Raw genomic sequence first — 6,980 nt, forward strand, 5'->3', positions numbered from 1 at the left:
AGTAGTAGCAATAGCTTTTTCTCTTCTATTCTCTGATGATAATACAATAAAAATGTTATTGCATTAATAACCGATGCAATGGTATGCTGGGCCAAGGCCAAGATACCAAGAGTGGAATGCAAATGAATGCATGGGAATTATCATTGCGTGGCTTTTAATTTCATTAACTGTTAATACGGCGAGCCGAGGAGATGGAAGTAAAGTGAAGTGAAAAATAAATTCAAGGTGACTTATCAGGCCAGTCACTGCATCAGCATCGCTTGGCATTCTTGCCTCGGTGAGAGAAGGGAAACAGTTTGCTTTCTTCCCGAAATTGCTTGCAATTATTCATTCTGCAGGGAGAGACGCTGACGGACTTGGAGGAAAGGATCTATGTGTTGGTGCACGCGTGCATTCTCAGCAGTGCAGATGGTGGGAATATTAATGGTGTGGTGGTGGGGTGCTGAGGAAGAGAGAAGTGCAGCATGGGTACAGCCTCCAAGCACGCTCTATATTGACCCATTTGGATCTGTAGCTGCCACTGTCTGGCTCAAAAGAGGGAGACAGAGACAGAGAGAGGGAGAAAGACAGAAAGAGAGAGAGAGAGAGAGAGAGAGAGAGAGAGAGAGAGAGAGAGAGAGAGAGAGAGAAAGAAAGAAGGGAGGCAATGGGGGGTAAGAGGGGAGGGAAGGAGAGACATAAGGAAAGAGAAAGGTAAAGAGAGGAGAAAAAGAAAAAGGAGGAGAGAGTGCAGAGGATTGAGAGAGAAAGGGGGAATATAGAGAAAGGAGAGGAAGAATAGAGAAAGGCAGAAGAGAGGGGGGTTAAGAAAGATAAGGCAAAGCAAAAGGAGAGAGTGATAGAAAGTCAGAAAGAAAAAGGGTGGAGGAGAGAGGAGGATGGAAAGAGAACGGAAGAGAAAGAAGAAAGGAGAGAAAGAGGAGGAAAGATGAAAAGGTTGGAGGAGAGAGAAGGCTTAAGAGAGAGACAGAGAAAGGGTGGAGTAGAGAGAGAAGGATTAAGAGAGATACAGAGAAAGGGTGGAGTAGAGAGAGAAGGATTAAGAGAGAGACAGAGAAAGGGTGGAGGAAAGAGAATGATTAAGAGAGAGAGGAGATGGAGGTGAGGAGGATTAAGAGAGAAGATGAAAGAAAGAGAGAGGGGTGGAGGAGAGAGTAGGATTAAGAGAGAGAGAGATGGAGGAGAGAGGATTAAGAGAGAAGATGAGAGAATAAGAGAGGGGTGGAGGAGAAGGTAGGATTAAGAGAGAGAGAGAGATGGAGGAGAGAGGATTAAGAGAGAAGATGAGAGAATGAGAGAGGGGGTGGAGGCAAGAGTAGGATTAAAAGAGTGAGGAGATGGAGGAGAGGAGGTTTGAGAGGAGATGAGAGAAAGAGAGAGGGGGTAGGCGAGAGAGTAGGATTAAGAGAGAGAGATGGAGGCGAGGAGGATTAAGAGAGAAGATGAAAAAAGAGAGGGGGTGGAGGAGAGAGTAGGATTAAGAAAGAAAGAGAGAGATGGAGGAGAGAGGATTAAGAGAGAAGATGAAAAAAGAAAGGGGGTGGAGGAGAGAGTAGGATTAAGAAAGAGAGAGAGAAAGGGTGGAGAAGAGAGTAGGATTAAGAAAGAGAGAGAGAGATAGAGAAAGGGAGGATGATTAAGATAGAGAAGGGGAGGGGAGTAGAGAGAGAGGAGAGAGGGAGAATGGCTCCAGGACTGAGCCCTCAGTGCAGTAAGTGAGGATAGGGGTTCAGCACAGGCTCCACTCTTTTTTTCCGTGTGGATTTCTGAAGGCGGTCCAGCTTTGAAAATTTGCATTTGTCCTTGGGAGTCTAGTTTTCAACATGCTTTCACCTTGGGCGAACTAAGCTCATCGTTAGTCTCTGGACGTCACACATGCTGACGTGGCTTTCTCATAGGTCAATACAGCACATTTAGGGAGCTTATTTTAGCAAGTCCTGAAGTTTGATTGCAGTTGTACAGGCTTTAAATTCATAGAACTAGGTCGCTATAGAGAGGTCTTTGGAGTGATATGACAGAAGAACCCTGTTTACTTCCTTAAAGAACCTTTTGATGGATGCATGGATGTTTTGATGGGTACCACCACACAACGTCAAAGTTCTTTTATCAACTAAATGCTATTCTTAAATTATTCAGCTTTATACAGGAACCATCCAGGAACCTTCTGCTTGAAACGGTTCAGACACTAGAACACAGTTCAAATGTGTCTCAATGGTTTAAGAGTGTGTCTATACCAAGGCAGGGCACTGCTTTGAGGTGCCTTTAAAAAAAAAAAAGGTTTCACTGCTGTTCTTTTGGGTGCTGTCAAGGCCTGGTAGTCAAGCTGATCTTCTGATTCATCCACAATTTACCAAAGCTGTGCTCTCCTTCAGTCCTGGCGTACTCTGTCTTGGCAGGCATTTTACTAGACCAACCCAACTGATGCCACCCTGTATTAGGATGAAACAGCTCAAATGCCAAACAAGGTTCTTTGGAATGAAATCATTGGATGTGGTTCTCAATCCAGTCCACAGGGCCCCCAGATGGTCCTCATATTTGCTCTATCCAGACTTCCAGCACATAAGTATAGAGGAAAAATGTTGATGTGGCCTTGTGGTTGGGTTTGAGAACCTCTGCTGTGCTATAAAAACACCTTTAGACCACCCTTGAGGAACCTTCCAATAGACACTTCTTTAAAGAGCCATTGTTGTGAATGAGATGCATGAGATGCTTTTTCAAGTTTAAAGTATCTTCATGTAATTGTAAAGGTTCTTTACCAATTAGATCAATACAGGTTTGAGGTGTGCTTTAAGGTATCTTGTTTTTTTTTAATGGAGTACTGCTGTTATTTTAAAAGCTGTCAAATAAAACTAGCTGTTTTGCTACAGGTCTTATAGTTCAAGCTGCAAGATGTACAAGATTTCCTTCATTCCAGACTTATATTCTGACCCTGTTTACACCTGGTCACTTCATGCAACTAGTATCTGGATTGTGGTTTGAGCAGTCAGATTTGTATCTGGTTTAAATGTGTCTTGGCTGTGTTTACACCTTCATGTTTATGTGGCTTGGCCTTATCCAGATATACTCCTGATACCCAAGACACACAACGTGACCAGGTGTAAACAGGGTCTCTGTCTTGAGAGGCGTTTGACTAGACCAACTCCATTCAAGCCATATTGTTTTAGGATAAAACCATAGGCTACAACCATTAAGTGCCAAAAAAAGGTTCTTCTCAAGGATACCAATCCACAGTTTTTAAACCAGTTCACAGAACCCCAGATGGTCTTCATTTTTGCTCTGTTTTTATATGCAGGGAGTTAAGAAAATGATAAAATCCTGGACTGCCTGATGGGCCTCGAGAGCCGGTTTGAAAATCTCAGCCATAGGAAATAGCTTTAGTTCCTCCAGTGGACACTACTTTAAATCCATTGTGAATAAAAAAAACCATTGGTGTGAATGTGAGTACCTCCTCATATTGTAGATGTCCTTGAATAATTAGAACCATACATCTAAGCGAAGCACTGTTTAGAAATCGTAGAAATTTTTAAAGCCCTATTCTGAGTCCTTTGGCTCATCGATTTGACTAAGGTTAGCCACAGAATTGAATGACCTGACTCCTTTTCCCCGGATATGACGCAACATGTACCCACATGTCCAATCCCATGGGATTAATATAACCTGAGGTTATTATTATGGCTTATTTTACAGAATTTTTAGACAGGACTGAAATCACTGAGGAACTCTGGTAATATCTACATGACCCCATGTAAAACTAATCCTACCTAAACTAACAAATAGCACCATGACAGTCATGACAATAGTGCTTTAAGGTATCTAATTTTTTAATAGTTTACTGCTGTTCTTTTGAGTGCTGTCAAATAGAACTAGCTGTTTTGCTGCAGGTCTTGTAGTTCAAGCTGATGTTCTGATTGATCCACAAATTTCCCCAAAGCCGTGTTCTCCTTTATTCCAGGCTTACACTCTGTCTTCAGAGGCGTTAGACTAGACCAGCAAAACCCAAGCCATTCTCTCGGTTCGTTCAAATGCCTCTCAACAGCATTCCCCTCAAATCTCTCAGCAGCATCCCCCCTCTGCATACAACGTTAGCTGCTTTTATGAATATAGAATAAGCATGCAGTTCAGTTATTAATGAGAAAATTGTAGGAATAACGAAAAGTGTTTCCAAAACAACAGGGTTCAGTATCGTATTCAAACAGCACATATGCTTAGAAAGGTGTTTTAAGGGGACAGAGATAAAAAAGCAGGCGCTGAATGAAATGCATGGAGAAATAGTGAGTAATGAATGATACAAGCTCTAATCGCAACACGCAGGCATCTGATTCAGTAGGAGTTCAGGTGAAAAAGAAACACGAGCTGCATTTTAATTCCTCCAGTGAGTGCGGCTGTGAATGAACTCAGCCCACCCCCACCACACACACACTCACACACTCACACTCTTCCTCCACCCCCACCAGCTGACACACAGAGACAGCTCTGTCCAATAAGCCTGCCTTGCTCTACAGCCTACAGAGGGAGATAAAGGAAAGCCATTGGACAGTGTGGAAACGAAACGTCAGTGCATGTGTGTATCTCATGTTTATTCGTATCCTCACCATGTCTCCTCTGCGTCCGGCAGGCCTGAGAGATCAGGGCATATCAGGAACAGCTGGAGGAACCAGATTTCACACTCCTAAGGCGCAACATCCTACGCATTCTGATAATGGCAATGTTTGAAGGTCATGTTGAAACAATGCAGTCGTATAATGAACGCAAGTCTTGTAGACCTTTTATAGAGAGGGAGAGCAGAGAGACACAGGGAGGGAGGGACAGAGCTGAAAGAGATAGATGGAGATAGATATATGAGGTATACGATAAGTATAAGCACCATACGATTAGCACCAACTGCCTAACATTGAGTAGGTCCCCTCTGTGCAGTCACAACAGATCTGACCATTCGAGGCTTGGACTCCACAAGACATCTGGAGGTGTCCTGTGTTATCTGACACCAAGACATTGGCAGCAGATCCTTTCAGTCCTACAAGCTGTGAGGTGGGACCTCAATGGATCACAACAATGAGCCTTAGGTGCCCATTACCCTGTTGCGGGTTCAGCGGTTGTCCTCTGAACTTTTGGTACATACTGTGACCACTCTATAAGATCTGCCTGATGTTGTGAAGACGTTCAGACCCAGTCATCTATCCATTACAATTTGTCCCACGTCAGAGTTTCTCAGATTCTTATGCTCGCATATTTTTCCTGCTTGTAACACATCCCCCTCAAGGACCGACTGATTTAAGCACTTGCTGATTCACCTTATGCCAAAATATGGAAGCACAAGAAGACAAAGAGCAAAGAGATCCAGTAAGGCAGGGAGTGAGGTAGAGCTAGATAGATAGAATGGAGAGCAGAGGTAGAGAGACAGAGAGGGAGAAAAGAGATGCAGAGGCACAGAGTGAGAGAGGTATAGATGGTATTGATGAGAGAAAAAGGTAGTCAATGAGAGAGAGAGAGAGAGAGAGAGAGAGAGAGAGAGAGAGAGAAATGGAAAGCAAAGGAAGTGATAAAAGATATAGACAGCACAAGAGAGGTAGGTAGCAAGCTTAAAAAGGGATGGAGAGAGATGGAGAGAGACAAAGGTAGAGAGACAAAGAGGGAGAGAGCACGATAGAGAGATGAGGGAGAGAGTGAGAGAGACAGATAAAGACATAGAAATTGAGAGCAAGAGAAAGATAAAAGAGATTAAAGCCAGAGCAAGAGATACAGGTAAAGTGCTAAAGAGAGAGAGAGAGAGAGAGAGAGAGAGAGAGAGAGAGAGCAGAGAAGGAGAGAGCGAGGTAAAGAGAGAGGTAGATAGATGAGAGGGAGGTTGACGCCTACTGTCTTCGCCAGTCTGTCAGTAAACAGAGGTTAATGTATCCGGCTGTATTGTGACACATGCCTGCCACATTCTCCTCCTGTGCATTATCTTCAGTCTTCAGAGGCGCTAAACCCCATAAGCCTCTCTGACAGGCTCCGAATGCGGCCTTCACTTCCTCTCATTATGAAAAACAAGGGCACAGAGTCATATGCAAATAACAATCTGTAAATATGACTGAAGAGCTTAGGTCCACACTGCAGAGCTCAGAGACAGCACAACCAACTGAAGACAAGTGTGTGTGTGTGTGTGTGTGTGTGTGTGTGTGTGTGTGTGTGTGTGTGTGTGTGATAGTGTGGGGAAATTTTATAGCTTTCTGTTGTGCAAAAACAAAACAAAAGCCCCACTGTTCAGGGATAGCAGTGAATCAATAGTGAACCCCTCTAAAGATAATTTCACACAAGCTGTGTCTCTCTGGTAGAGCAGGTGTCCTCATGATCTCATGATCATCCACATTGATCAAGCTGATAATAAATCAAGCTCAAAATACCAGTTTGGGAACATTTGGCAGCATCCTGTGAGGGAAAATGCTGGTTATCAGGGAGAAGAGAAGAAACCCTTCAATTGTGAATCGGTGTAGAACTCCTATAAAGATAATATTACACCAGCTCTGTATGTATGTGCGGGTGTGTGAGTGAATGAGCGAGAGAAAGAGAGAGAAAGAGAGAGAGCGAGAGAGAGAGAGTTGCGACTTCAATTAAAATCTTCCGCTTGACAGAAGAGCAGAGCAGCTGTACAGCAGGTATTCGCACGGGGGAGTAAGATTAACACAATCAATCAATCAATAAATCTTTAAGTAAGTCTGCCAAGTAAGCACTATGTGAACTCCCTCTGCCTCCTTTATGCTCTCCCTTCCAGTTAAACAAATGAAAACAGAGTTCACTACACTCACATGAAATGATGAGCTGCTGTGTGACGTTACTGAGGCCCACATATCACATAAGCCTAAGAATGAGCATGCTAGTCCTGTACAGGGTGGCTGGATCTCATACAGACAGACATCAAAAGGTTCAATCCCAAATTGCACACTGCTACACCTATGTCGTGTCCTAATCTAAATGGAGTCTTATATGTTTGCAAAAGAATG

The sequence above is a fragment of the Salminus brasiliensis genome, chromosome 18 (assembly GCF_030463535.1).
Source record: "Salminus brasiliensis chromosome 18, fSalBra1.hap2, whole genome shotgun sequence".
NCBI lineage: Eukaryota > Metazoa > Chordata > Actinopteri > Characiformes > Bryconidae > Salminus > Salminus brasiliensis.